Raw genomic sequence first — 7,037 nt, 5'->3', positions numbered from 1 at the left:
TAATGAAATTGTCATAATGAAACTCTTAATATTTAAAGCTCCAGGAGCCCCAGCCCTGTACCACACTGAGCTAAAGATAAATCATCCTGGAGGACTCACTGGGCTTTTTTTTTCTGCTTCAGCTGCCTTGCCTGTTGGAGCTTTTCTTTGTGAGTGGATTGGAGGCTGCGTTTGGTAGATCTCTTAGGGAGACGCGCCCCCCACCATCCATTTGCTTTGGGTAAATTTAACAAAAAGTTTCAACCTACTGTGAGCCATCAGGGCAGGGATCTTTGCCTATTTTGTTCACTGCTGGAGCCCTGAGGCTTACCAGGGTGCTGGCACACAGTAGGAGATCAATAACGTGTGGCCTCATGCATGAATGCTCACCATAGCCCTGTGGAGTTCTCGTGTCATTCTCATTTACGATCATAAACTGGGGCTTCAAGAGCAGTTGCTCAAGGTCACACAGAGAAGAGGGCAAACAGGGCGGTGGGAGCACACACATTCATCCCTAGGTCATCCCGATTAATTGGGACTATTTTTTTCTGTGCTGTTTTAGAGAGGGGAGAGGCAGGGTTGGGGTGATTTGGTCCTACTGTGTGCTAATTCATGGGCCCAGCAGGATGTCATCCTAAATGGACAGAAACTTTTTCTCTCTCTCCTCCCTTCCTTCTTTCTTTTTGCTTTCTAGGGCTGAACCTGTGCCGTATGGCAGTTCTCAGGCTAGTGGTTGAATAGGAGCTGCAGCTGCCAGCCTCCTTAACCCACAGCCACAGCAACGCTGGATACTTAACCCACTGACCAAGGCCAGGGATCAAACCTGCATCCTTCACAGATACTAGTCTGGTTCTTTGCTGCGTCCAGCGCTGCAGTGCAACGGGGAATCCTGGAAGAGGGACGGCGCAGTATAACAAGACACCAAGACTCTATTACATCTAGAAAGCAGGGAACCAGGAGTAACTCTGTCCCACAGAGCAAAGGCGCCTAGGCTTTAGCCCTCATGACTTTTATTAGGGAAGATGACGTAGGTTAATGAGCAAAATCAGGTGCAGGTAATGATAAAAGCTCTCTCTGAGTGGTTGTGCTTTTGTGAATGTGCCAAATTTGTTTACTGCAGAATTCAGTGGTCTCTAACATCTCCCCCTTTTTTATTTGTTGCATAAGGACAGTCCTAGTAAATTTTTATTGCAGAGCGTTCCTCTGGTTTCTATGGATCAATCCGATTCTGCAGACCATGTCCTCAGCATGTCTCCAAGTTGAACAGTCACATTCAGGGGATGGGGGTCTGTCTCCATCCTCCTGGGAACCTGTTATTCTGGTCTTTGGTTACATGGGACAGGGGCGACGGTCCTCTCTTCTGTAGCTACTTCCTGATGGCTAGGGGTGACGAGTACTGGGTGGCTGGATCTGGTAGGTTCCTACTATAGAGATGGGGAAGAAAAGAAAAATAAAAGAAAAATAAGATTAAACAGAGGTTTGGAATTTAGGTACTGTTGAAGGAGTGTAGTTTTTTATCTAAGTAGGTTTTAATGTTTGATGTGATATTAATACATAAATAACAGGAGCTATTGGTCCTTAGATATGCTGTCTCCTTTCTGTTATAAAAGGAGACCTTGAAAATGGAAGGTTGTAGCTGCCAGCTGATGCTACTTTGAGAACAGCTTGTGGCATCAAGTCTGACAGGGCACATAATCCTTAAGTTCTTAGCGATACAAAGATGTGTCTAAAATTGCTCCCATATTTCCTAGTATTACCTTGGATGTCTGACCCACAGCTACTCTATTCTGCTTTTTTTTTTTAAATGGCCAATGCAAATACACTGTTAAAGATTTGTTTTTCTGGATATGAGAAGATGCAAGAATTTGGGTCTATAAAAATCCTTAACCTGAAATCTAACTATCTGAAGGCCTGTTCTGTCAGTTATCCCAGAGCACAGAGTGCCTCACTCCTGGTTTCCACTCCGAGCTCTGCTCAGGGGGTGCTGCAGGTCAGCAGCTGCAGTGGCTCATGCTTTACTCCATATAGAGGCTGATGGCAAGTGCCAAACTTCAGTTCACAGCGCTCCTGCATGGTCATAAATTCAACCATAGTTTTGAGAGGCATTTCTTGACCAATTTGTCCCACGGTGCTAGGAATGAGTTTCCTAGATCTGGCAAATATTTCACTGATGATAGGCAACTCAATGTGCTATTACTGAACTAGACCTTCTTAACAGTAGCCAAAAAGTCTCTGGACCACCTATCTTTCTAGTCTGCTATGGCCCAGGAAAATATTCTCTCTCGTTGTATTTTCCCAAATCTAGAGATCACTGACCTCATATGGAACTGTGTGTCATTTTATCAGAGACTCAGTTACACATTGGCCATGTAGAAAATAGCAATTTTGTGAAAACAGTTAATAAAAATATAGATAGCAGTATTAGTAAAGCCATAAAAAAATTCAGCAGTAAAGTCATAAACAAAAATTTAAAAGAGCGTTCACCCTGCTCAGCTGGCTTAGTCATTTCTTCTCTTTAAAGGAAGTTGTATACTGGCTTTGTCCATTCACCTTAATTCTCTAGTGTTATTAGGCGGGTTATTCCTGGATGGTTTAATTGTTCCCAACATAAAGAAATTTTAGATTTAAATTCATATAGCCTAGCAAAGTTATATCCCTTGGCTGAAGTCTCACTTGTTGCTAATTGAGCTTGAGTAACATTAGAAGAAAACATTTATGGCCTGGGTCAGAATAGGTTATTAACTGGCCAGATGTGGGGGAATCCCACCTAGTAACATCAATAATAAGGGCCTTGGAGGGGACAAGCCCATCAGGGTAAATCAGAAGTAAAACAGGAGTTCCCGTCGTGGCGCAGTGGTTAACGAATCCGACTAGGAACCATGAGGCTGCGGGTTCGGTCCCTGCCCTTGCTCAGTGGGTTAACGATCCGGCGTTGCCGTGAGCTGTGGTGTAGGTCAAAGACGCAGCTTGGATCTGGCGTTGCTGTGGCTGTGACCTAGGCCCATGGCTACAGCTCCGATTCAATCCCTAGCCTGGGAACCTCCATATGCCGCGGGAGCGGCCCAAGAAATAGCAACAACAAAGACAAAAAAGACAAAAAAAAAAAAAAAAAAAAAGAAATAAAACAAATAACCATACGAGTCAGGTGTGGCAATCTTAGGATAGTGATCGTCTGATGTAGTCTTTTGGTCCATGCATTGGTGTTTTTCTTATTAGAGCCTGGTTTTAGGGTGGGTTTGAAGTCAGTAATTCTCTCTACAGACCAGTCCAATGTAGAGGCCCTTCTTAAGTGAGAAATATAAATTCAAGAGTTAATTTTCTTCACTTTCTTTGTGCACATGGCCCTTAAGAATTCCTGATAAGAAACTTTTTATTTAGGCTGGAGACAACCCTTTAAATGATACTTTTCCAGAATGTATATATATTCTCCTGGTTTTCAAGGGACATCTGATATTCGCCCAGAGACAGATTACAGCTATCAGATTCAGAAAAAGCTTAGATTTTTCATAATAACTCAGAGTTTATAATAATATAACAGTGGCAAAGAATTTTTTGGGAGGTGAGCTTTAGATGGTAAACACTATCTCAATACAAAACGAGAATATGAATCAAAAGAGTTTTCTTTAAAATTACCCTTATTTTTACCAAATATAGACAAATTAGGACTGTATAAAGGTCTACCCCAAATGAAAAACGTTTTCTAACCCTTTTTCATTATTGGGATTGCTAGAGAGCCGGGAAGCACCAAGCGGCCATCTTGGATTTCCCATAGCCCTGACTTAAAAAAACATTTTTTAACAGAGACTGAATCTGAATTCAAGTTTTGCACTAGCTTACTTTTAAAATTAGTTTACTGAAATTTTCAAGTTAGTCCCAACCATACACAAAATTCTTTTCTCATTGTCCACTTCCCACAAACCTTCCATCACTTTTTGTATCTATATTATTCTGTCCCCATCTTTCCATTCAAAATAACAAGCTGTAAGATAGATTTTCTTTTCCTGTAATAAAATGCAATTACATTCCTCCATTAAACCTAGGTACAATAAGGTATTATATTTAATGTTGATGACTCTAAAGACATGTCTATATTAGATCAACAAACTTCAAATTAATATCTAATAATATCAAATACTGAATTTTTTTTTGCAGTTTACGTGAACCAAAAACTAGGTATTTTGAGAATTTACATAAGTGCTTAATTACCTTTAAGCCAAGTAGAGCTCTTTTATGAATTAATTTTAGCAATGCCATCCATGCACAACACACACAAAGACACAAAAAGCAAAACAGATCTCATATGTCTCATTTCAAAGTTTTAGCCATGAATAAGGTACATCTGTGTAAAACCTGTCAGTTACAAGAGAGTTTGGATTAAATTTATACTCCCACAAGGGTTCCAAAACGTCTCTTACTAGTCTCCATGCAGAGAAAACAGAAACAGAAAAAAAGGCCCCCAGACTGAAGGGTGTGCTTTAAATTTTCTCCCAGGAGATCCCAACTTTTCCGGTCCACAGTACCTTCACCTGGAAACCAAGGGTTATGTTTGACCACGGCTTCTAACAATTCCTCTGTCTCAGACTCTGTTACCCAAGCCCCTGACTGTTTCAAAATACATTTAAGTAACTGAATATAATGTTTAGTTTTTTGCGATTGATTCTTCCCCATTGTTATCCTGGTTTAAAGTTTCTACTTGCCACTCACGGTTGCAACTCCGTCGAGTGCAAGGCTACCATTTCCGTCATCTGTAATTTCACCTTTCCCTGCTCATGGCAGACTTCCTTTTTTTTTCTCCGCTCATAACCGACCTTAATTTTTCTTTTCTCTGCTCGTAGCAGACCTTCTCTTCCAGTCCCACGTTAGGCACCACTCTGTCATGCCCAGTGCTGCAGGGCAACGGAGAATCCTCGAAGAGGGATGGCATGGTATAACAAAACACAAGAATCTACTACATCTAGAAAGTGGGGGGCCAGAAGGCACTCTGTTCTGAAGAACAAAAGCACCTAGGCTTTAGCCCTCATGACTTTTATTAGGGAAGGTAACGTAGGTTAATGAGTAAAATCAGGTGCGGGTAATGATAAAGCTCTCTCTTAGAGGTTGTGCTTTTGCATATGTGCCAGGTTAGGTTACTGCAGAATTCAGCAGTTTCAGTGGTCTCCAACAGTTCATAACCCACTGAGCCACAACGGGAACTCCCAGCCAACTTCATTGTCTATTAGCTGAATCCCATGGTTCTGACATTTAATGGGCCACTTGTGAGCACCAAAAAAATATGGGGCAGTAAAAGTGAGAGGTGACTGTCCTCCCAATACTTTGTTTTTAGCCTCAAAACAAGGTCTGTCCTTCATTTTTTTGGAAGAGTAGATCTACCTCAACCTAAGACCAGATGTATCAGGAATATTCTTTAAGGTGGAGTCATTTCCCCCTCCACCCTCTTAATGCTGCCTTATCTTTAGATCATGGGGGAGCCACGCCAGTTCCTGCTTTGGGATCAACAAGTTCTGACTGTTGGTGGGGATTCTAGACAAGGAGTGCCTCCTGTGTGTGGGCAGTGGGAGAAGCAAGGCAGGCCAAGGACCTTAGCCGTCCTCAAGTCAGTGGCCCTTTAGGTGCATCCTGGGACCAGCAGCATCCTCATCACCTGGGAATATGTTCTACAGGCAAAGTCTCAGGGCCCACTCCATACTTACTGAATTGGAAACTCTGGGGAAGGGGCCACAACCTGTGTTTTAACAAGGCCCCTGGGTGATTCTTACCCACATGAAGTTTGACCAGGACCATGCTGATCTAGAACAGAGTTTCTCAACATCAGCACTATTGACACTGTGGGCTGGAGAATTCCTGGCAGTGGATGCTGTCCTGTGCTTTGTAGGATGTTTAGCCGCATCCCTGCTCTTTCCCCTAAAGATGCCAGGAGTACTTGCCATCCAGTTGTGACACCCACACATGTCTCCAGACATGACAACTGTCACTAAGGGGGCAAAAGTTGTCTCTACCTGAGAACTATGGATCCAGACCCTTCTCAAAAATGCGGTCCATTGTCCAGCAGCATCAACCTCATCTAGGAGCTTGTTATTAACAGAGACTCTTGGGCCCCACACCAGCTCTACTGAATCAGGTTCTGCATTTTAACAAGGTCCTCAGGTGAAGCATCTGCAGTCAGAGATTGACAAGCACTGGCAATGATTTGCCTCATTTGACAAATGGGGAGATAGCTTTCCAGGGGGGACAACTTACCCAAGGTCATGTCGCCTGTCTCCTGAGCCCTGAGTAGGCAAATCTAGGTGCTCATTAATGTGGTTATTTCTGAAATTAGGAGAATTGCCTGCCAGAATCCTAAGGATTTGGGGGACCGTTGGTGATGGGGGACCAATAGCAGGCAGCTAGCACTTTCATACCCTCTGGGGAACGGCACTCTCTGTCGCTATCAGTTTATACGGTAGTTTGAAGAGAACTGGTTAGATGTTTTGTAGATGTCCCTTAATTGGGATCTGTCTGATATCTGTCATATGATTGGACTAGGATGTGAGTTTTTGGGGGAAGACCACAGAGGGGAAGTGCCATTTGCCTCTCATGACATCACAGGGTAGGTTTTATTTCTTTTGCCTAATAACTGATTATAGTTTCCTGAATACGAAGTGCTCAGATGCTCCGCTGCTGGCACAGCCATTTACTCTTGCCTTATCGAATGCCAAGTAAATCTTGTATAATCAAGAGCTTTTGAACCGCTCTGGCATCTCCTGCAAAGAGTCTCCTATGGCTGATAAAAACCAGTCAGCTTATGAGCACTGAGATTTGCTGCAATGGCCCACCTTTCTTTTATTAATGGGGAATGATAGAGAGCCCTTCTCTAATGAGCAACCAACCGCTCAGCACTTTTCCTTTTACGGTTCCCATCCCTGATCATTGCACTGCCCTAATTAGTCATGTTGACAGCAGGCTCCTGGTGGACAAAGACGGCAGCCACTGATGCTGGCACATAGGTGGTGAGAGGGATGTGAACTCCCCACAAGGAGTAAGGCCTCTGAGTGGTCCGTTCTGGCCAGATCTCTTTAGGC

The 7,037-nt window shown here is 43.2% G+C and overlaps 1 long non-coding RNA gene across 1 annotated transcript; it reads right to left on the bottom strand.

The window, feature by feature from the left end:
* LOC110260462 lies at nucleotides 940-4,996 on the bottom strand. The gene is made up of 2 exons (XR_002343772.1): nucleotides 4,788-4,996; nucleotides 940-1,403 (listed from the first exon to the last, which is right to left on the bottom strand). It is a non-coding gene; the product is annotated as an uncharacterized LOC110260462 (long non-coding RNA).

Source organism: Sus scrofa, chromosome 4, assembly GCF_000003025.6.
Source record: "Sus scrofa isolate TJ Tabasco breed Duroc chromosome 4, Sscrofa11.1, whole genome shotgun sequence".
In the NCBI taxonomy this organism is placed as follows: Eukaryota; Metazoa; Chordata; class Mammalia; order Artiodactyla; family Suidae; genus Sus; species Sus scrofa.
Note: the sequence above shows the minus strand (reverse complement) of the source record. Positions and strands in the feature narration are given on the sequence as shown.